We start from the raw sequence: 15,618 nt of genomic DNA on the forward strand, positions 1-15,618 counted from the left end.
ACCATCACATTATTTCAAGTTTTCATTACAAAAGCTACATGTCAGAAGTGGGATTTGAACCCACGCCTCCATTCGGAGACCTGAATCCTCAACATTTGAAAGGTTGAAAGACCTTGAGTCTGGCGCCTTAGACCACTCGGCCATTCTGACAGCCACAACTAGCGTGCTGATGCTCAGTCTTTTCATTATTCATGATGGTAAAAACTCAAACATGAATATAAGATTCATTACCTTCACGTTAATTCAAGTGTTCATTTTAAAAGCTAGTTGTCAGAAGTGGGATTTGAACCCACGCCTTCATTCGGAGACCAGAATCCTCAACATTTGAGAAGGTTGAAGCACCTTGAGTCTGGCGCCTTAGACCACTCGGCCATTCTGACAGCCACAACTGGTTTTCTGATGCTCAGTCTTTTGATTGTCCATGATGGTAAAAACTCAAAAGATAATATAAGATATATTACCGTCACATTATTTCAAGTTTTCATTATAAAAGCTACTTGTCAGAAGTGGGATTTGTACCCACGCCTCCATTCGGAGACCAGAATCCTCAACATTTGAGAAGGTTGAAGCACCTTGAGTCTGGCGCCTTAGACCACTCGGCCATTCTGACAGTCACAGCTGCTTTTCTGATGCTCAGTCTTTTGATTGTCCATGATGGTAAAAACTCAAACGATAATATAAGATATATTAACATCACATTTTTTCAAGTTTTCATTACAAAAGCTACTTGTCAGAAGTGGGATTTGAACCCATGCCTCCATTCGGAGACCAGAATCCTCAACATTTGAGAAGGTTGAAGCACCTTGAGTCTGGCGCCTTAGACCACTCGGCCATTCTGACAGACACAGCTGCTTTTCTGATGCTCAGTCTTTTGATTGTCCATGATGGTAAAAACTCAAAAGATAATATAAGATATATTACCATCACATTTTTTCAAGTTTTCATTACAAAAGCTACTTGTCAGAAGTGGGATTTGAACCCACGCCTCCATTCGGAGACCAGAATCCTCTACATTTGAGAAGGTTGAAGCACCTTGAGTCTGGCGCCTTTGACCACTCGGCCATTCTGACAGTCACAGCTGCTTTTCTGAAGCTCAGTCTTTTCATTATACATGATGGTAAAAACTCAAACGGCAATATAAGATTCATTACCTTCACGTTAATTCAAGTGTTCATTTTAAAAGCTAGTTGTCAGAAGTGGGATTTGAACCCACGCCTCTATTCGGACACCAGAATCCTCTACATTTGAGAAGGTTGAAGCACCTTGAGTCTGGCGCCTTAGACCACTCGGCCATTCTGTTAGCCACAACTGGTTTTCTGATGCTCAGTCTTTTGATTGTCCATGATGATAAAAACTCAAAAGATAATATAAGATATATTACTGTCACATTATTTCAAGTTTTCATTATAAAAGCTACTTGTCAGAAGTGGGATTTGAACCCACGCCTCCATTCGGAGACCTGAATCCTCAACATTTGAAAGTTTGAAAGACCTTGAGTCTGGCGCCTTAGACCACTCGGCCATTCTGACAGCCACAACTAGTGTTCTGATGCTCAGTCTTTTCATTATTCATGATGGTAAAAACTCAAAAGATAATATAAGATATATTACCATCACATTATTTCAAGTTTTCATTATAAAAGCTACTTGTCAGAAGTGGTATTTGAACCCACGCCTCCATTCGGAGACCAGAATCCTCTACATTTGAGAAGGTTGAAGCACCTTGAGTTTGGCGCCTTAGACTACTCGGCCATTCTGACACTCACAACTAGCTTTCTGATGCTCAGTCTTTTCATTGTCCATGATGGTAAAAACTCAAAAGATAATATAAGATATATTACCTTCACATTAATTCAAGTTTTCATTATAAAAGCTAGTTGTCAGAAGTGGGATTTGAACCCACGCCTCCATTCGGAGACCAGAATCCTCAACATTTGAGAAGGTTGAAGCATCTTGAGTCTGGCGCCTTAGACCACTCGGCCATTCTGACAGCCACAGCTAGCGTTCTGATGCTCAGTCTTTTCATTATTCATGATGGTAAAAACTCAAAAGATAATATAAGATATATTACCGTCACATTATTTCAAGTTTTCATTATAAAAGCTACTTGTCAGAAGTGGGATTTGAACCCACGCCTCCATTCGGAGACCAGAATCCTCAACATTTGAGAAGGTTGAAGAACCTTGAGTCTAGCGCCTTAGACAACTCGGCCATTCTGACAGTCACGGCTGCTTTTCTGATGCTCAGTCTTTTGATTGTCCATGATGGTAAAAACTCAAAAGATAATATAAGATATATTACCATCACATTATTTCAAGTTTTCATTACAAAAGCTACATGTCAGAAGTGGGATTTGAACCCACGCCTCCATTCGGAGACCTGAATCCTCAGCATTTGAAAGGTTGAAAGACCTTGAGTCTGGCGCCTTAGACCACTCGGCCATTCTGACAGCCACAACTAGCGTTCTGATGCTCAGTCTTTTCATTATTCATGATGGTAAAATCTCAAAAAGGAATATAAGATTCATTACCTTCACGTTAATTCAAGTGTTCATTTTAAAAGCTAGTTGTCAGAAGTGGGATTTGAACCCACGCCTCCATTCGGAGACCAGAATCCTCAACATTTGAGAAGGTTGAAGAACCTTGAGTCTGGTGCCTTAGACAACTCGGCCATTCTGACAGTCACGGCTGCTTTTCTGATGCTCAGTCTTTTGATTGTCCATGATGGTAAAAACTCAAAAGATAATATAAGATATATTACCATCACATTATTTCAAGTTTTCATTACAAAAGCTACATGTCAGAAGTGGGATTTGAACCCACGCCTCCATTCGGAGACCTGAATCCTCAACATTTGAAAGGTTGAAAGACCTTGAGTCTGGCGCCTTAGACCACTCGGCCATTCTGACAGCCACAACTAGCGTGCTGATGCTCAGTCTTTTCATTATTCATGATGGTAAAAACTCAAACATGAATATAAGATTCATTACCTTCACGTTAATTCAAGTGTTCATTTTAAAAGCTAGTTGTCAGAAGTGGGATTTGAACCCACGCCTTCATTCGGAGACCAGAATCCTCAACATTTGAGAAGGTTGAAGCACCTTGAGTCTGGCGCCTTAGACCACTCGGCCATTCTGACAGCCACAACTGGTTTTCTGATGCTCAGTCTTTTGATTGTCCATGATGGTAAAAACTCAAAAGATAATATAAGATATATTACCGTCACATTATTTCAAGTTTTCATTATAAAAGCTACATGTCAGAAGTGGGATTTGTACCCACGCCTCCATTCGGAGACCAGAATCCTCAACATTTGAGAAGGTTGAAGCACCTTGAGTCTGGCGCCTTAGACCACTCGGCCATTCTGACAGTCACAGCTGCTTTTCTGATGCTCAGTCTTTTGATTGTCCATGATGGTAAAAACTCAAACGATAATATAAGATATATTAACATCACATTTTTTCAAGTTTTCATTACAAAAGCTACTTGTCAGAAGTGGGATTTGAACCCATGCCTCCATTCGGAGACCAGAATCCTCAACATTTGAGAAGGTTGAAGCACCTTGAGTCTGGCGCCTTAGACCACTCGGCCATTCTGACAGACACAGCTGCTTTTCTGATGCTCAGTCTTTTGATTGTCCATGATGGTAAAAACTCAAAAGATAATATAAGATATATTACCATCACATTTTTTCAAGTTTTCATTACAAAAGCTACTTGTCAGAAGTGGGATTTGAACCCACGCCTCCATTCGGAGACCAGAATCCTCTACATTTGAGAAGGTTGAAGCACCTTGAGTCTGGCGCCTTTGACCACTCGGCCATTCTGACAGTCACAGCTGCTTTTCTGAAGCTCAGTCTTTTCATTATACATGATGGTAAAAACTCAAACGGCAATATAAGATTCATTACCTTCACGTTAATTCAAGTGTTCATTTTAAAAGCTAGTTGTCAGAAGTGGGATTTGAACCCACGCCTCTATTCGGACACCAGAATCCTCTACATTTGAGAAGGTTGAAGCACCTTGAGTCTGGCGCCTTAGACCACTCGGCCATTCTGTTAGCCACAACTGGTTTTCTGATGCTCAGTCTTTTGATTGTCCATGATGATAAAAACTCAAAAGATAATATAAGATATATTACTGTCACATTATTTCAAGTTTTCATTATAAAAGCTACTTGTCAGAAGTGGGATTTGAACCCACGCCTCCATTCGGAGACCTGAATCCTCAACATTTGAAAGTTTGAAAGACCTTGAGTCTGGCGCCTTAGACCACTCGGCCATTCTGACAGCCACAACTAGTGTTCTGATGCTCAGTCTTTTCATTATTCATGATGGTAAAAACTCAAAAGATAATATAAGATATATTACCATCACATTATTTCAAGTTTTCATTATAAAAGCTACTTGTCAGAAGTGGTATTTGAACCCACGCCTCCATTCGGAGACCAGAATCCTCTACATTTGAGAAGGTTGAAGCACCTTGAGTTTGGCGCCTTAGACTACTCGGCCATTCTGACACTCACAACTAGCTTTCTGATGCTCAGTCTTTTCATTGTCCATGATGGTAAAAACTCAAAAGATAATATAAGATATATTACCTTCACATTAATTCAAGTTTTCATTATAAAAGCTAGTTGTCAGAAGTGGGATTTGAACCCACGCCTCCATTCGGAGACCAGAATCCTCAACATTTGAGAAGGTTGAAGCATCTTGAGTCTGGCGCCTTAGACCACTCGGCCATTCTGACAGCCACAGCTAGCGTTCTGATGCTCAGTCTTTTCATTATTCATGATGGTAAAAACTCAAAAGATAATATAAGATATATTACCGTCACATTATTTCAAGTTTTCATTATAAAAGCTACTTGTCAGAAGTGGGATTTGAACCCACGCCTCCATTCGGAGACCAGAATCCTCAACATTTGAGAAGGTTGAAGAACCTTGAGTCTAGCGCCTTAGACAACTCGGCCATTCTGACAGTCACGGCTGCTTTTCTGATGCTCAGTCTTTTGATTGTCCATGATGGTAAAAACTCAAAAGATAATATAAGATATATTACCATCACATTATTTCAAGTTTTCATTACAAAAGCTACATGTCAGAAGTGGGATTTGAACCCACGCCTCCATTCGGAGACCTGAATCCTCAGCATTTGAAAGGTTGAAAGACCTTGAGTCTGGCGCCTTAGACCACTCGGCCATTCTGACAGCCACAACTAGCGTTCTGATGCTCAGTCTTTTCATTATTCATGATGGTAAAATCTCAAAAAGGAATATAAGATTCATTACCTTCACGTTAATTCAAGTGTTCATTTTAAAAGCTAGTTGTCAGAAGTGGGATTTGAACCCACGCCTTCATTCGGAGACCAGAATCCTCAACATTTGAGAAGGTTGAAGCACCTTGAGTCTGGCGCCTTAGACCACTCGGCCATTCTGACAGCCACAACTGGTTTTCTGATGCTCAGTCTTTTGATTGTCCATGATCGTAAAAACTCAAAAGATAATATAAGATATATTACCGTCACATTATTTCAAGTTTTCATTATAAAAGCTACTTGTCAGAAGCGGGATTTGAACCCACGCCTCCATTCGGAGACCAGAATCCTCAACATTTGAGAAGGTTGAAGAACCTTGAGTCTGGCGCCTTAGACAACTCGGCCATTCTGACAGTCACGGCTGCTTTTCTGATGCTCAGTCTTTTGATTGTCCATGATGGTAAAAACTCAAACGATAATATAAGATATATTAACATCACATTATTTCAAGTTTTCATTACAAAAGCTACATGTCAGAAGTGGGATTTGAACCCACGCCTCCATTCAGAGACCAGAATCCTCAACATTTGAAAGGTTGAAAGACCTTGAGTCTGGCGCCTTAGACCACTCGGCCATTCTGACACTCAGAACTAGCTTTCTGATGCTCAGTCTTTTCATTGTCCATGATGGTAAAATTTCAAAAGATAATATAAGATATGTTACCTTCACATTAATTCATGTTTTCATTATAAAAGCTAGTTGTCAGAAGTGGGATTTGAACCCACGCCTCCATTCGGAGAACAGAATCCTCAACATTTGAGAAGGTTGAAGCACCTTGAGTCTGGCGCCTTAGACCACTCGGCCATTCTGACAGCCACAACTGGTTTTCTTATGCTCAGTCTTTTCATTGTCCATGATGGTAAAAACTCAAAAGATAATATAAGATATATTACCATCACATTATTTCAAGTTTTCATTACAAAAGCTACTTGTCAGAAGTGGGATTTGAACCCACGCCTCCATTCGGAGACCAGAATCCTCAACATTTGGGAAGGTTGAAGCACCTTGAGTCTGGCGCCTTAGACCACTCGGCCATTCTGACTGTCACAACTGCTTTTCTGATGCTCAGTCTTTTGATTGTCCATGATGGTAAAAACTCAAAAGATAATATAAGATATATTACCGTCACATTATTTCAAGTTTTCATTATAAAAGCTACTTGTCAGAAGTGGGATTTGAACCCACGCCTCCATTCGGAGACCAGAATCCTCAACATTTGAGAAGGTTGAAGCGCCTTGAGTCTGGCGCCTTAGACCACTCGGCCATTCTGACTGTCACAACTGCTTTTCTGATGCTCAGTCTTTTGATTGTCCATGATGGTAAAAACTCAAAAGACAATATAAGATATATTACCATCACATTATTTCAAGTTTTCATTATAAAAGCTACTTGTCAGAAGTGGGATTTGAACCCACGCCTCCATTCGGAGACCAGAATCCTCAACACTTGAGAAGGTTGAAGCACCTTGAGTCTGGCGCCTTAGACCACTCGGCCATTCTGACAGCCACAACTGGTTTTCTGATTCTCAGTCTTTTGATTGTCCATGATGGTAAAAACTCAAAAGATAATATAAGATATATTACCATCACATTATTTCAAGTTTTCATTACAAAAGCTACTTGTCAGAAGTGGGATTTGAACCCACGCCTCCATTCGGAGACCAGAATCCTCAACATTTGAGAAGGTTGAAGCACCTTGAGTCTGGCGCCTTAGACCACTCGGCCATTCTGACAGCCACAGCTGGTTTTCTGATGCTCAGTCTTTTGATTGTCCATGATGGTAAAAACTCAAAAGATAATATAAGATATATTACCATCACATTATTTCAAGTTTTCATTATAAAAGCTACTTGTCAGAAGTGGGATTTGAACCCACGCCTCCATTCGGAGACCAGAATCCTCAACATTTGAGAAGGTTGAAGAACCTTGAGTCTGGCGCCTTAGACAACTCGGCCATTCTGACAGTCACGGCTGCTTTTCTGATGCTCAGTCTTTTGATTGTCCATGATGGTAAAAACTCAAAAGATAATATAAGATATATTACCATCACATTATTTCAAGTTTTCATTACAAAAGCTACATGTCAGAAGTGGGATTTGAACCCACGCCTCCATTCGGAGACCTGAATCCTCAACATTTGAAAGGTTGAAAGACCTTGAGTCTGGCGCCTTAGACCACTCGGCCATTCTGACTGCCACAACTAGCGTTCTGATGCTCAGTCTTTTCATTATTCATGATGGTAAAAACTCAAAAAGGAATATAAGATTCATTACCTTCACGTTAATTCAAGTGTTCATTTTAAAAGCTAGTTGTCAGAAGTGGGATTTGAACCCACGCCTTCATTCGGAGACCAGAATCCTTAACATTTGAGAAGGTTGAAGAACCTTGAGTCTGGCGCCTTAGACCACTCGGCCATTCTGACAGACACAGCTGCTTTTCTGATGCTCAGTCTTTTGATTGTCCATGATGGTAAAAACTCAAAAGATAATATAAGATATATTACCATCACATTATTTCAAGTTTTCATTACAAAAGCTACTTGTCAGAAGTGGGATTTGAACCCACGCCTCCATTCGGAGACCAGAATCCTCAACATTTGAGAAGGTTGAAGCAGCTTGAGTCTGGCGCCTTAGACCACTCGGCCATTCTGACAGTCACAGCTGCTTTTCTGAAGCTCAGTCTTTTCATTATACATGATGGTAAAAATTCAAATGGCAATATAAGAATCATTACCTTCACGTTAATTCAAGTGTTCATTTTAAAAGCTAGTTGTCAGAAGTGGGATTTGAACCCACGCCTCCATTCGGAGACCAGAATCCTCAACATTTGAGAAGGTTGAAGAACCTTGAGTCTGGCGCCTTAGACCACTCGGCCATTCTGACAGACACAGCTGCTTTTCTGATGCTCAGTCTTTTGATTGTCCATGATGGTAAAAACTCAAAAGATAATATAAGATACATTACCATCACATTATTTCAAGTTTTCATTACAAAAGCTACTTGTCAGAAGTGGGATTTGAACCCACGCCTCCATTCGGAGACCAGAATCCTCAACATTTGAGAAGGTTGAAGCACCTTGAGTCTGGCGCCTTAGACCACTCGGCCATTCTGACAGTCACAGCTGCTTTTCTGAAGCTCAGTCTTTTCATTATACATGATGGTAAAAACTCAAATGGCAATATAAGATTCATTACCTTCACGTTAATTCAAGTGTTCATTTTAAAAGCTAGTTGTCAGAAGGGGGATTTGAACCCACGCCTCCATTCGGAGACCAGAATCCTCAACATTTGAGAAGGTTGAAGAACCTTGAGTCTGGCGCCTTAGACAACTCGGCCATTCTGACAGTCACGGCTGCTTTTCTGATGCTCAGTCTTTTGATTGTCCATGATGGTAAAAACTCAAAAGATAATATAAGATATATTACCATCACATTATTTCAAGTTTTCATTACAAAAGCTACATGTCAGAAGTGGGATTTGAACCCACGCCTCCATTCAGAGACCAGAATCCTCAACATTTGAAAGGTTGAAAGACCTTGAGTCTGGCGCCTTAGACCACTCGGCCATTCTGACACTCAGAACTAGCTTTCTGATGCTCAGTCTTTTCATTGTCCATGATGGTAAAATTTCAAAAGATAATATAAGATATGTTACCTTCACATTAATTCAAGTTTTCATTATAAAAGCTAGTTGTCAGAAGTGGGATTTGAACCCACGCCTCCATTCGGAGACCAGAATCCTCAACATTTGAGAAGGTTGAAGCACCTTGAGTCTGGCGCCTTAGACCACTCGGCCATTCTGACAGCCACAACTGGTTTTCTTATGCTCAGTCTTTTCATTGTCCATGATGGTAAAAACTCAAAAGATAATATAAGATATATTACCATCACATTATTTCAAGTTTTCATTACAAAAGCTACTTGTCAGAAGTGGGATTTGAACCCACGCCTCCATTCGGAGACCAGAATCCTCAACATTTGGGAAGGTTGAAGCACCTTGAGTCTGGCGCCTTAGACCACTCGGCCATTCTGACTGTCACAACTGCTTTTCTGATGCTCAGTCTTTCTATTGTCCATGATGGTAAAAACTCAAAAGATAATATAAGATATATTACCGTCACATTATTTCAAGTTTTCATTATAAAAGCTACTTGTCAAAAGTGGGATTTGAACCCACGCCTCCATTGGGAGACCAGAATCCTCAACATTTGAGAAGGTTGAAGCGCCTTGAGTCTGGCGCCTTAGACCACTCGGCCATTCTGACTGTCACAACTGCTTTTCTGATGCTCAGTCTTTTGATTGTCCATGATGGTAAAAACTCAAAAGACAATATAAGATATATTACCATCACATTATTTCAAGTTTTCATTATAAAAGCTACTTGTCAGAAGTGGGATTTGAACCCACGCCTCCATTCGGAGACCAGAATCCTCAACACTTGAGAAGGTTGAAGCACCTTGAGTCTGGCGCCTTAGACCACTCGGCCATTCTGACAGCCACAACTGGTTTTCTGATTCTCAGTCTTTTGATTGTCCATGATGGTAAAAACTCAAAAGATAATATAAGATATATTACCATCACATTATTTCAAGTTTTCATTACAAAAGCTACTTGTCAGAAGTGGGATTTGAACCCACGCCTCCATTTGGAGACCAGAATCCTCAACATTTGAGAAGGTTGAAGCACCTTGAGTCTGGCGCCTTAGACCACTCGGCCATTCTGACAGCCACAGCTGGTTTTCTGATGCTCAGTCTTTTGATTGTCCATGATGGTAAAAACTCAAAAGATAATATAAGATATATTACCATCACATTATTTCAAGTTTTCATTATAAAAGCTACTTGTCAGAAGTGGGATTTGAACCCACGCCTCCATTCGGAGACCAGAATCCTCAACATTTGAGAAGGTTGAAGAACCTTGAGTCTGGCGCCTTAGACAACTCGGCCATTCTGACAGTCACGGCTGCTTTTCTGATGCTCAGTCTTTTGATTGTCCATGATGGTAAAAACTCAAAAGATAATATAAGATATATTACCGTCACATTATTTCAAGTTTTCATTATAAAAGCTACTTGTCAGAAGTGGGATTTGAACCCACGCCTCCATTCGGAGACCAGAATCCTCAACATTTGAGAAGGTTGAAGAACCTTGAGTCTGGCGCCTTAGACAACTCGGCCATTCTGACAGTCACGGCTGCTTTTCTGATGCTCAGTCTTTTGATTGTCCATGATGGTAAAAACTCAAAAGATAATATAAGATATATTACCATCACATTATTTCAAGTTTTCATTACAAAAGCTACATGTCAGAAGTGGGATTTGAACCCGCGCCTCCATTCGGAGACCTGAATCCTCAACATTTGAAAGGTTGAAAGACCTTGAGTCTGGCGCCTTAGACCACTCGGCCATTCTGACAGCCACAACTAGCGTTCTGATGCTCAGTCTTTTCATTATTCATGATGGTAAAAACTCAAAAAGGAATATAAGATTCATTACCTTCACGTTAATTCAAGTGTTCATTTTAAAAGCTAGTTGTCAGAAGTGGGATTTGAACCGACGCCTTCATTCGGAGACCAGAATCCTCAACATTTGAGAAGGTTGAAGAACCTTGAGTCTGGCGCCTTAGACCACTCGGCCATTCTGACAGACACAGCTGCTTTTCTGATGCTCAGTCTTTTGATTGTCCATGATGGTAAAAACTCAAAAGATAATATAAGATATATTACCATCACATTATTTCAAGTTTTCATTACAAAAGCTACTTGTCAGAAGTGGGATTTGAACCCACGCCTCCATTCGGAGACCAGAATCCTCAACATTTGAGAAGGTTGAAGCAGCTTGAGTCTGGCGCCTTAGACCACTCGGCCATTCTGACAGTCACAGCTGCTTTTCTGAAGCTCAGTCTTTTTATTATACATGATGGTAAAAATTCAAATGGCAATATAAGATTCATTACCTTCACGTTAATTCAAGTGTTCATTACAAAAGCTACATGTCAGAAGTGGGATTTGAACCCACGCCTCCATTCGGAAACCAGAATCCTCAACATTTGAGAAGGTTGAAGCACCTTGAGTCTGGCGCCTTAGACCACTCGGCCATTCTGACAGACACAGCTGCTTTTCTGATGCTCAGTCTTTTGATTGTCCATGATGGTAAAAACTCAAAAGATAATATAAGATATATTACCATCACATTATTTCAAGTTTTCATTACAAAAGCTACTTGTCAGAAGTGGGATTTGAACCCACGCCTCCATTCGGAGAGCAGAATCCTCAACATTTGAGAAGGTTGAAGCACCTTGAGTCTGGCGCCTTAGACCACTCGGCCATTCTGACAGTCACAGCTGCTTTTCTGAAGCTCAGTCTTTTCATTATACCTGATGGTAAAAACTCAAATGGCAATATAAGATTCATTACCTTCACGTTAATTCAAGTGTTCATTTTAAAAGCTAGTTGTCAGAAGGGGGATTTGAACCCACGCCTCCATTCGGAGACCAGAATCCTCAACATTTGAGAAGGTTGAAGAACCTTGAGTCTGGCGCCTTAGACAACTCGGCCATTCTGACAGTCACGGCTGCTTTTCTGATGCTCAGTCTTTTGATTGTCCATGATGGTAAAAACTCAAAAGATAATATAAGATATATTACCATCACATTATTTCAAGTTTTCATTACAAAAGCTACATGTCAGAAGTGGGATTTGAACCCACGCCTCCATTCAGAGACCAGAATCCTCAACATTTGAAAGGTTGAAAGACCTTGAGTCTGGCGCCTTAGACCACTCGGCCATTCTGACACTCAGTACTAGCTTTCTGATGCTCAGTCTTTTCATTGTCCATGATGGTAAAATTTCAAAAGATAATATAAGATATCTTACCTTCACATTAATTCAAGTTTTCATTATAAAAGCTAGTTGTCAGAAGTGGGATTTGAACCCACGCCTCCATTCGGAGACCAGAATCCTCAACATTTGAGAAGGTTGAAGCACCTTGAGTCTGGCGCCTTAGACCACTCGGCCATTCTGACAGCCACAACTGGTTTTCTTATGCTCAGTCTTTTCATTGTCCATGATGGTAAAAACTCAAAAGATAATATAAGATATATTACCATCACATTTTTCAAGTTTTCATTACAAAAGCTACTTGTCAGAAGTGGGATTTGAACCCACGCCTCCATTCGGAGACCAGAATCCTCATCATTTGAGAAGGTTGAAAGACCTTGAGTCTGGCGCCTTAGACCACTCGGCCATTCTGACTGTCACAACTGATTTTCTGATGCTCAGTCTTTTGATTGTCCATGATGGTAAAAACTCAAAAGATAATATAAGATATATTACCATCACATTATTTCAAGTTTTCATTATAAAAGCTACTTGTCAGAAGTGGGATTTGAACCCACGCCTCCATTCGGAGACCAGAATCCTCAACATTTGAGAAGGTTGAAGCACCTTGAGTCTGGCGCCTTAGACCACTCGGCCATTCTGACAGCCACGACTGGTTTTCTGATGCTCAGTCTTTTGATTGTCCATGATGGTAAAAACTCAAAAGATAATATAAGATATATTACCGTCACATTATTTCAAGTTTTCATTATAAAAGCTACATGTCAGAAGTGGGATTTGAAACCACGCCTCCATTCGGAGACCAGAATCCTCAACATTTGGGAAGGTTGAAGCACCTTGAGTCTGGCGCCTTAGACCACTCGGCCATTCTGACTGTCACAACTGCTTTTCTGATGCTCAGTCTTTTGATTGTCCATGATGGTAATAACTCAAAAGATAATATAAGATATATTACCATCACATTATTTCAAGTTTTCATTACAAAAGCTACTTGTCAGAAGTGGGATTTGAACCCACGCCTCCATTCGGAGACCAGAATCCTCAACATTTGGGAAGGTTAAAGCACCTTGAGTCTGGCGCCTTAGACCACTCGGCCATTCTGACTGTCACAACTGCTTTTCTGATGCTCAGTCTTTTGATTGTCCATGATGGTAAAAACTCAAAAGATAATATAAGATATATTACGGTCACATTATTTCAAGTTTTCATTATAAAAGCTACTTGTCAGAAGTGGGATTTGAACCCACGCCTCCATTCGGAGACCAGAATCCTCAACATTTGAGAAGGTTGAAGCGCCTTGAGTCTGGCGCCTTAGACCACTCGGCCATTCTAACTGTCAGAACTGCTTTTCTGATGCTCAGTCTTTTGATTGTCCATGATGGTAAAAACTCAAAAGATAATATAAGATATATTACCATCACATTATTTCAAGTTTTCATTACAAAAGCTACTTGTCAGAAGTGGGATTTGAACCCACGCCTCCATTCGGAGACCAGAATCCTCAACATTTGGGAAGGTTGAAGCACCTTGAGTCTGGCGCCTTAGACCACTCGGCCATTCTGACTGTCACAACTGCTTTTCTGATGCTCAGTCTTTTGATTGTCCATGATGGTAAAAACTCAAAAGATAATATAAGATATATTACCGTCACATTATTTCAAGTATTCATTATTTTCATTATAAAATCTACTTGTCAGAAGTGGGATTTGAACCCACGCCTCCATTCGGAGACCAGAATCCTCAACATTTGAGAAGGTTGAAGCACCTTGAGTCTGGCGCCTTAGACCACTCGGCCATTCTGACAGTAAAAACTGGTTTTCTGATGCTCAGTCTTTTGATTGTCCATGATGGTAAAAACTCAAAAGATAATATGATATATTACCATCACATTATTTCAAGTTTTCATTATAAAAGCTACTTGTCAGAAGTGGTATTTGAACCCACGCCTCCATTCGGAGACCAGAATCCTCTACATTTGAGAAGGTTGAAGCACCTTGAGTCTGGCGCCTTAGACTACTCGGCCATTCTGACACTCACAACTAGCTTTCTGATGCTCAGTCTTTTCATTGTCCATGATGGTAAAAACTCAAAAGATAATATAAGATATATTACCTTCACATTAATTCAAGTTTTCATTATAAAAGCTAGTTGTCAGAAGTGGGATATGAACCCACGCCTCCATTCGGAGACCAGAATCCTCAACATTTGAGAAGGTTGAAGCACCTTGAGTCTGGCGCCTTAGACCACTCGGCCATTCTGACAGCCACAACTAGCGTTCTGATGCTCAGTCTTTTCATTATTCGTGATGGTAAAAACTAAAAAAGGAATATAAGATTCATTACCTTCACGTTAATTCAAGTGTTCATTTTAAAAGCTAGTTGTCAGAAGTGGGATTTGAACCCACGCCTCCATTCGGAGACCAGAATCCTCAACATTTGAAAAGGTTGAAGCACCTTGAGTCTGGCGCCTTTGACCACTCGGCCATTCTGACTGTCACAACTGCTTTTCTGATGCTCAGTCTTTTGATTGTCCATGATGGTAAAAACTCAAAAGACAATATAAGATATATTACCATCACATTATTTCAAGTTTTCATTACAAAAGCTACTTGTCAGAAGTGGGATTTGAACCCACGCCTCCATTCGGAGACCAGAATCCTCAACATTTGAGAAGGTTGAAGCACCTTGAGTCTGGCGCCTTAGACCACTCGGCCATTCTGACAGTCACAGCTGCTTTTCTGATGCTCAGTCTTTTGATTGTTCATGATGGTAAAAACTCAAACGATAATATAAGATATATTAACATCACATTATTTCAAGTTTTCATTACAAAAGCTACTTGTCAGAAGTGGGATTTGAACCCACGCCTCCATTCGGAGACCAGAATCCTCAACATTTGAGAAGGTTGAAGCACCTTGAGTCTGGCGCCTTAGACCACTCGGCCATTCTGACAGCCACAGCTGGTTTTCTGATGCTCAGTCTTTTGATTGTCCATGTTGGTAAAAACTCAAAAGATAATATAATATATATTACCATCACATTATTTCAAGTTTTCATTATAAAAGCTACTTGTCAGAAGTGGGATTTGAACCCACGCCTCCATTCGGAGACCAGAATCCTCAACATTTGAGAAGGTTGAAGCGCCTTGAGTCTGGCGCCTTAGACCACTCGGCCATTCTGACTGTCACAACTGCTTTACTGATGCTCAGTCTTTTTATTGTCCATGATGGTAAAAACTCAAAAGACAATATAAGATATATTACCATCACATTATTTCAAGTTTTCATTATAAAAGCTACTTGTCAGAAGTGGGATTTGAACCCACGCCTCCATTCGGAGACCAGAATCCTCAACACTTGAGAAGGTTGAAGCATCTTGAGTCTGGCGCCTTAGACCACTCGGCCATTCTGACAGCCACAACTGGTTTTCTGATTCTCAGTCTTTTGATTGTCCATGATGGTAAAAACTCAAAAG

At 40.5% G+C, this 15,618-nt stretch overlaps 37 non-coding genes across 37 annotated transcripts; all 37 read right to left on the reverse strand.

The window, feature by feature from the left end:
- Positions 1 to 268: 268 nt before the first annotated feature.
- trnal-caa (transfer RNA leucine (anticodon CAA)) lies at positions 269 to 380 on the reverse strand. The gene is made up of 2 exons: positions 343 to 380; positions 269 to 314 (listed from the first exon to the last, which is right to left on the reverse strand). It is a non-coding gene; the product is annotated as a tRNA-Leu (tRNA).
- Positions 381 to 958: 578 nt separating this feature from the next.
- trnal-caa (transfer RNA leucine (anticodon CAA)) lies at positions 959 to 1,070 on the reverse strand. Its single transcript has 2 exons — positions 1,033 to 1,070; positions 959 to 1,004 (listed from the first exon to the last, which is right to left on the reverse strand). It is a non-coding gene; the product is annotated as a tRNA-Leu (tRNA).
- An 807-nt stretch (positions 1,071 to 1,877) lies between these two features.
- On the reverse strand, positions 1,878 to 1,989 carry trnal-caa (transfer RNA leucine (anticodon CAA)). Its single transcript has 2 exons — positions 1,952 to 1,989; positions 1,878 to 1,923 (listed from the first exon to the last, which is right to left on the reverse strand). It is a non-coding gene; the product is annotated as a tRNA-Leu (tRNA).
- Positions 1,990 to 3,025: 1,036 nt separating this feature from the next.
- Positions 3,026 to 3,137, reverse strand: trnal-caa (transfer RNA leucine (anticodon CAA)). Its single transcript has 2 exons — positions 3,100 to 3,137; positions 3,026 to 3,071 (listed from the first exon to the last, which is right to left on the reverse strand). It is a non-coding gene; the product is annotated as a tRNA-Leu (tRNA).
- Positions 3,138 to 3,715: 578 nt separating this feature from the next.
- On the reverse strand, positions 3,716 to 3,827 carry trnal-caa (transfer RNA leucine (anticodon CAA)). The gene is made up of 2 exons: positions 3,790 to 3,827; positions 3,716 to 3,761 (listed from the first exon to the last, which is right to left on the reverse strand). It is a non-coding gene; the product is annotated as a tRNA-Leu (tRNA).
- Positions 3,828 to 4,634: 807 nt separating this feature from the next.
- On the reverse strand, positions 4,635 to 4,746 carry trnal-caa (transfer RNA leucine (anticodon CAA)). The gene is made up of 2 exons: positions 4,709 to 4,746; positions 4,635 to 4,680 (listed from the first exon to the last, which is right to left on the reverse strand). It is a non-coding gene; the product is annotated as a tRNA-Leu (tRNA).
- Positions 4,747 to 5,323: 577 nt separating this feature from the next.
- Positions 5,324 to 5,435, reverse strand: trnal-caa (transfer RNA leucine (anticodon CAA)). Its single transcript has 2 exons — positions 5,398 to 5,435; positions 5,324 to 5,369 (listed from the first exon to the last, which is right to left on the reverse strand). It is a non-coding gene; the product is annotated as a tRNA-Leu (tRNA).
- Positions 5,436 to 5,783: 348 nt separating this feature from the next.
- Positions 5,784 to 5,894, reverse strand: trnal-caa (transfer RNA leucine (anticodon CAA)). Its single transcript has 2 exons — positions 5,857 to 5,894; positions 5,784 to 5,829 (listed from the first exon to the last, which is right to left on the reverse strand). It is a non-coding gene; the product is annotated as a tRNA-Leu (tRNA).
- A 348-nt stretch (positions 5,895 to 6,242) lies between these two features.
- Positions 6,243 to 6,354, reverse strand: trnal-caa (transfer RNA leucine (anticodon CAA)). Its single transcript has 2 exons — positions 6,317 to 6,354; positions 6,243 to 6,288 (listed from the first exon to the last, which is right to left on the reverse strand). It is a non-coding gene; the product is annotated as a tRNA-Leu (tRNA).
- Positions 6,355 to 6,472: 118 nt separating this feature from the next.
- On the reverse strand, positions 6,473 to 6,584 carry trnal-caa (transfer RNA leucine (anticodon CAA)). Its single transcript has 2 exons — positions 6,547 to 6,584; positions 6,473 to 6,518 (listed from the first exon to the last, which is right to left on the reverse strand). It is a non-coding gene; the product is annotated as a tRNA-Leu (tRNA).
- Positions 6,585 to 6,702: 118 nt separating this feature from the next.
- On the reverse strand, positions 6,703 to 6,814 carry trnal-caa (transfer RNA leucine (anticodon CAA)). The gene is made up of 2 exons: positions 6,777 to 6,814; positions 6,703 to 6,748 (listed from the first exon to the last, which is right to left on the reverse strand). It is a non-coding gene; the product is annotated as a tRNA-Leu (tRNA).
- Positions 6,815 to 6,932: 118 nt separating this feature from the next.
- On the reverse strand, positions 6,933 to 7,044 carry trnal-caa (transfer RNA leucine (anticodon CAA)). The gene is made up of 2 exons: positions 7,007 to 7,044; positions 6,933 to 6,978 (listed from the first exon to the last, which is right to left on the reverse strand). It is a non-coding gene; the product is annotated as a tRNA-Leu (tRNA).
- Positions 7,045 to 7,621: 577 nt separating this feature from the next.
- Positions 7,622 to 7,733, reverse strand: trnal-caa (transfer RNA leucine (anticodon CAA)). The gene is made up of 2 exons: positions 7,696 to 7,733; positions 7,622 to 7,667 (listed from the first exon to the last, which is right to left on the reverse strand). It is a non-coding gene; the product is annotated as a tRNA-Leu (tRNA).
- A 118-nt stretch (positions 7,734 to 7,851) lies between these two features.
- Positions 7,852 to 7,963, reverse strand: trnal-caa (transfer RNA leucine (anticodon CAA)). The gene is made up of 2 exons: positions 7,926 to 7,963; positions 7,852 to 7,897 (listed from the first exon to the last, which is right to left on the reverse strand). It is a non-coding gene; the product is annotated as a tRNA-Leu (tRNA).
- A 118-nt stretch (positions 7,964 to 8,081) lies between these two features.
- Positions 8,082 to 8,193, reverse strand: trnal-caa (transfer RNA leucine (anticodon CAA)). Its single transcript has 2 exons — positions 8,156 to 8,193; positions 8,082 to 8,127 (listed from the first exon to the last, which is right to left on the reverse strand). It is a non-coding gene; the product is annotated as a tRNA-Leu (tRNA).
- A 118-nt stretch (positions 8,194 to 8,311) lies between these two features.
- On the reverse strand, positions 8,312 to 8,423 carry trnal-caa (transfer RNA leucine (anticodon CAA)). Its single transcript has 2 exons — positions 8,386 to 8,423; positions 8,312 to 8,357 (listed from the first exon to the last, which is right to left on the reverse strand). It is a non-coding gene; the product is annotated as a tRNA-Leu (tRNA).
- A 348-nt stretch (positions 8,424 to 8,771) lies between these two features.
- trnal-caa (transfer RNA leucine (anticodon CAA)) lies at positions 8,772 to 8,882 on the reverse strand. The gene is made up of 2 exons: positions 8,845 to 8,882; positions 8,772 to 8,817 (listed from the first exon to the last, which is right to left on the reverse strand). It is a non-coding gene; the product is annotated as a tRNA-Leu (tRNA).
- A 118-nt stretch (positions 8,883 to 9,000) lies between these two features.
- On the reverse strand, positions 9,001 to 9,112 carry trnal-caa (transfer RNA leucine (anticodon CAA)). Its single transcript has 2 exons — positions 9,075 to 9,112; positions 9,001 to 9,046 (listed from the first exon to the last, which is right to left on the reverse strand). It is a non-coding gene; the product is annotated as a tRNA-Leu (tRNA).
- Positions 9,113 to 9,230: 118 nt separating this feature from the next.
- trnal-caa (transfer RNA leucine (anticodon CAA)) lies at positions 9,231 to 9,342 on the reverse strand. The gene is made up of 2 exons: positions 9,305 to 9,342; positions 9,231 to 9,276 (listed from the first exon to the last, which is right to left on the reverse strand). It is a non-coding gene; the product is annotated as a tRNA-Leu (tRNA).
- Positions 9,343 to 9,460: 118 nt separating this feature from the next.
- On the reverse strand, positions 9,461 to 9,572 carry trnal-caa (transfer RNA leucine (anticodon CAA)). The gene is made up of 2 exons: positions 9,535 to 9,572; positions 9,461 to 9,506 (listed from the first exon to the last, which is right to left on the reverse strand). It is a non-coding gene; the product is annotated as a tRNA-Leu (tRNA).
- Positions 9,573 to 9,690: 118 nt separating this feature from the next.
- On the reverse strand, positions 9,691 to 9,802 carry trnal-caa (transfer RNA leucine (anticodon CAA)). Its single transcript has 2 exons — positions 9,765 to 9,802; positions 9,691 to 9,736 (listed from the first exon to the last, which is right to left on the reverse strand). It is a non-coding gene; the product is annotated as a tRNA-Leu (tRNA).
- A 118-nt stretch (positions 9,803 to 9,920) lies between these two features.
- Positions 9,921 to 10,032, reverse strand: trnal-caa (transfer RNA leucine (anticodon CAA)). The gene is made up of 2 exons: positions 9,995 to 10,032; positions 9,921 to 9,966 (listed from the first exon to the last, which is right to left on the reverse strand). It is a non-coding gene; the product is annotated as a tRNA-Leu (tRNA).
- A 1,037-nt stretch (positions 10,033 to 11,069) lies between these two features.
- trnal-caa (transfer RNA leucine (anticodon CAA)) lies at positions 11,070 to 11,181 on the reverse strand. The gene is made up of 2 exons: positions 11,144 to 11,181; positions 11,070 to 11,115 (listed from the first exon to the last, which is right to left on the reverse strand). It is a non-coding gene; the product is annotated as a tRNA-Leu (tRNA).
- Positions 11,182 to 11,299: 118 nt separating this feature from the next.
- Positions 11,300 to 11,411, reverse strand: trnal-caa (transfer RNA leucine (anticodon CAA)). The gene is made up of 2 exons: positions 11,374 to 11,411; positions 11,300 to 11,345 (listed from the first exon to the last, which is right to left on the reverse strand). It is a non-coding gene; the product is annotated as a tRNA-Leu (tRNA).
- Positions 11,412 to 11,989: 578 nt separating this feature from the next.
- On the reverse strand, positions 11,990 to 12,100 carry trnal-caa (transfer RNA leucine (anticodon CAA)). The gene is made up of 2 exons: positions 12,063 to 12,100; positions 11,990 to 12,035 (listed from the first exon to the last, which is right to left on the reverse strand). It is a non-coding gene; the product is annotated as a tRNA-Leu (tRNA).
- A 118-nt stretch (positions 12,101 to 12,218) lies between these two features.
- trnal-caa (transfer RNA leucine (anticodon CAA)) lies at positions 12,219 to 12,330 on the reverse strand. Its single transcript has 2 exons — positions 12,293 to 12,330; positions 12,219 to 12,264 (listed from the first exon to the last, which is right to left on the reverse strand). It is a non-coding gene; the product is annotated as a tRNA-Leu (tRNA).
- A 117-nt stretch (positions 12,331 to 12,447) lies between these two features.
- trnal-caa (transfer RNA leucine (anticodon CAA)) lies at positions 12,448 to 12,559 on the reverse strand. The gene is made up of 2 exons: positions 12,522 to 12,559; positions 12,448 to 12,493 (listed from the first exon to the last, which is right to left on the reverse strand). It is a non-coding gene; the product is annotated as a tRNA-Leu (tRNA).
- Positions 12,560 to 12,677: 118 nt separating this feature from the next.
- On the reverse strand, positions 12,678 to 12,789 carry trnal-caa (transfer RNA leucine (anticodon CAA)). The gene is made up of 2 exons: positions 12,752 to 12,789; positions 12,678 to 12,723 (listed from the first exon to the last, which is right to left on the reverse strand). It is a non-coding gene; the product is annotated as a tRNA-Leu (tRNA).
- Positions 12,790 to 13,137: 348 nt separating this feature from the next.
- Positions 13,138 to 13,249, reverse strand: trnal-caa (transfer RNA leucine (anticodon CAA)). The gene is made up of 2 exons: positions 13,212 to 13,249; positions 13,138 to 13,183 (listed from the first exon to the last, which is right to left on the reverse strand). It is a non-coding gene; the product is annotated as a tRNA-Leu (tRNA).
- A 118-nt stretch (positions 13,250 to 13,367) lies between these two features.
- Positions 13,368 to 13,479, reverse strand: trnal-caa (transfer RNA leucine (anticodon CAA)). Its single transcript has 2 exons — positions 13,442 to 13,479; positions 13,368 to 13,413 (listed from the first exon to the last, which is right to left on the reverse strand). It is a non-coding gene; the product is annotated as a tRNA-Leu (tRNA).
- A 118-nt stretch (positions 13,480 to 13,597) lies between these two features.
- trnal-caa (transfer RNA leucine (anticodon CAA)) lies at positions 13,598 to 13,709 on the reverse strand. The gene is made up of 2 exons: positions 13,672 to 13,709; positions 13,598 to 13,643 (listed from the first exon to the last, which is right to left on the reverse strand). It is a non-coding gene; the product is annotated as a tRNA-Leu (tRNA).
- Positions 13,710 to 13,836: 127 nt separating this feature from the next.
- trnal-caa (transfer RNA leucine (anticodon CAA)) lies at positions 13,837 to 13,948 on the reverse strand. Its single transcript has 2 exons — positions 13,911 to 13,948; positions 13,837 to 13,882 (listed from the first exon to the last, which is right to left on the reverse strand). It is a non-coding gene; the product is annotated as a tRNA-Leu (tRNA).
- A 576-nt stretch (positions 13,949 to 14,524) lies between these two features.
- trnal-caa (transfer RNA leucine (anticodon CAA)) lies at positions 14,525 to 14,636 on the reverse strand. Its single transcript has 2 exons — positions 14,599 to 14,636; positions 14,525 to 14,570 (listed from the first exon to the last, which is right to left on the reverse strand). It is a non-coding gene; the product is annotated as a tRNA-Leu (tRNA).
- Positions 14,637 to 14,754: 118 nt separating this feature from the next.
- Positions 14,755 to 14,866, reverse strand: trnal-caa (transfer RNA leucine (anticodon CAA)). Its single transcript has 2 exons — positions 14,829 to 14,866; positions 14,755 to 14,800 (listed from the first exon to the last, which is right to left on the reverse strand). It is a non-coding gene; the product is annotated as a tRNA-Leu (tRNA).
- Positions 14,867 to 14,984: 118 nt separating this feature from the next.
- On the reverse strand, positions 14,985 to 15,096 carry trnal-caa (transfer RNA leucine (anticodon CAA)). Its single transcript has 2 exons — positions 15,059 to 15,096; positions 14,985 to 15,030 (listed from the first exon to the last, which is right to left on the reverse strand). It is a non-coding gene; the product is annotated as a tRNA-Leu (tRNA).
- A 118-nt stretch (positions 15,097 to 15,214) lies between these two features.
- Positions 15,215 to 15,326, reverse strand: trnal-caa (transfer RNA leucine (anticodon CAA)). The gene is made up of 2 exons: positions 15,289 to 15,326; positions 15,215 to 15,260 (listed from the first exon to the last, which is right to left on the reverse strand). It is a non-coding gene; the product is annotated as a tRNA-Leu (tRNA).
- A 118-nt stretch (positions 15,327 to 15,444) lies between these two features.
- trnal-caa (transfer RNA leucine (anticodon CAA)) lies at positions 15,445 to 15,556 on the reverse strand. The gene is made up of 2 exons: positions 15,519 to 15,556; positions 15,445 to 15,490 (listed from the first exon to the last, which is right to left on the reverse strand). It is a non-coding gene; the product is annotated as a tRNA-Leu (tRNA).
- Positions 15,557 to 15,618: the final 62 nt, after the last annotated feature.

Source organism: Pseudorasbora parva, chromosome 15, assembly GCF_024679245.1.
Source record: "Pseudorasbora parva isolate DD20220531a chromosome 15, ASM2467924v1, whole genome shotgun sequence".
NCBI lineage: Eukaryota > Metazoa > Chordata > Actinopteri > Cypriniformes > Gobionidae > Pseudorasbora > Pseudorasbora parva.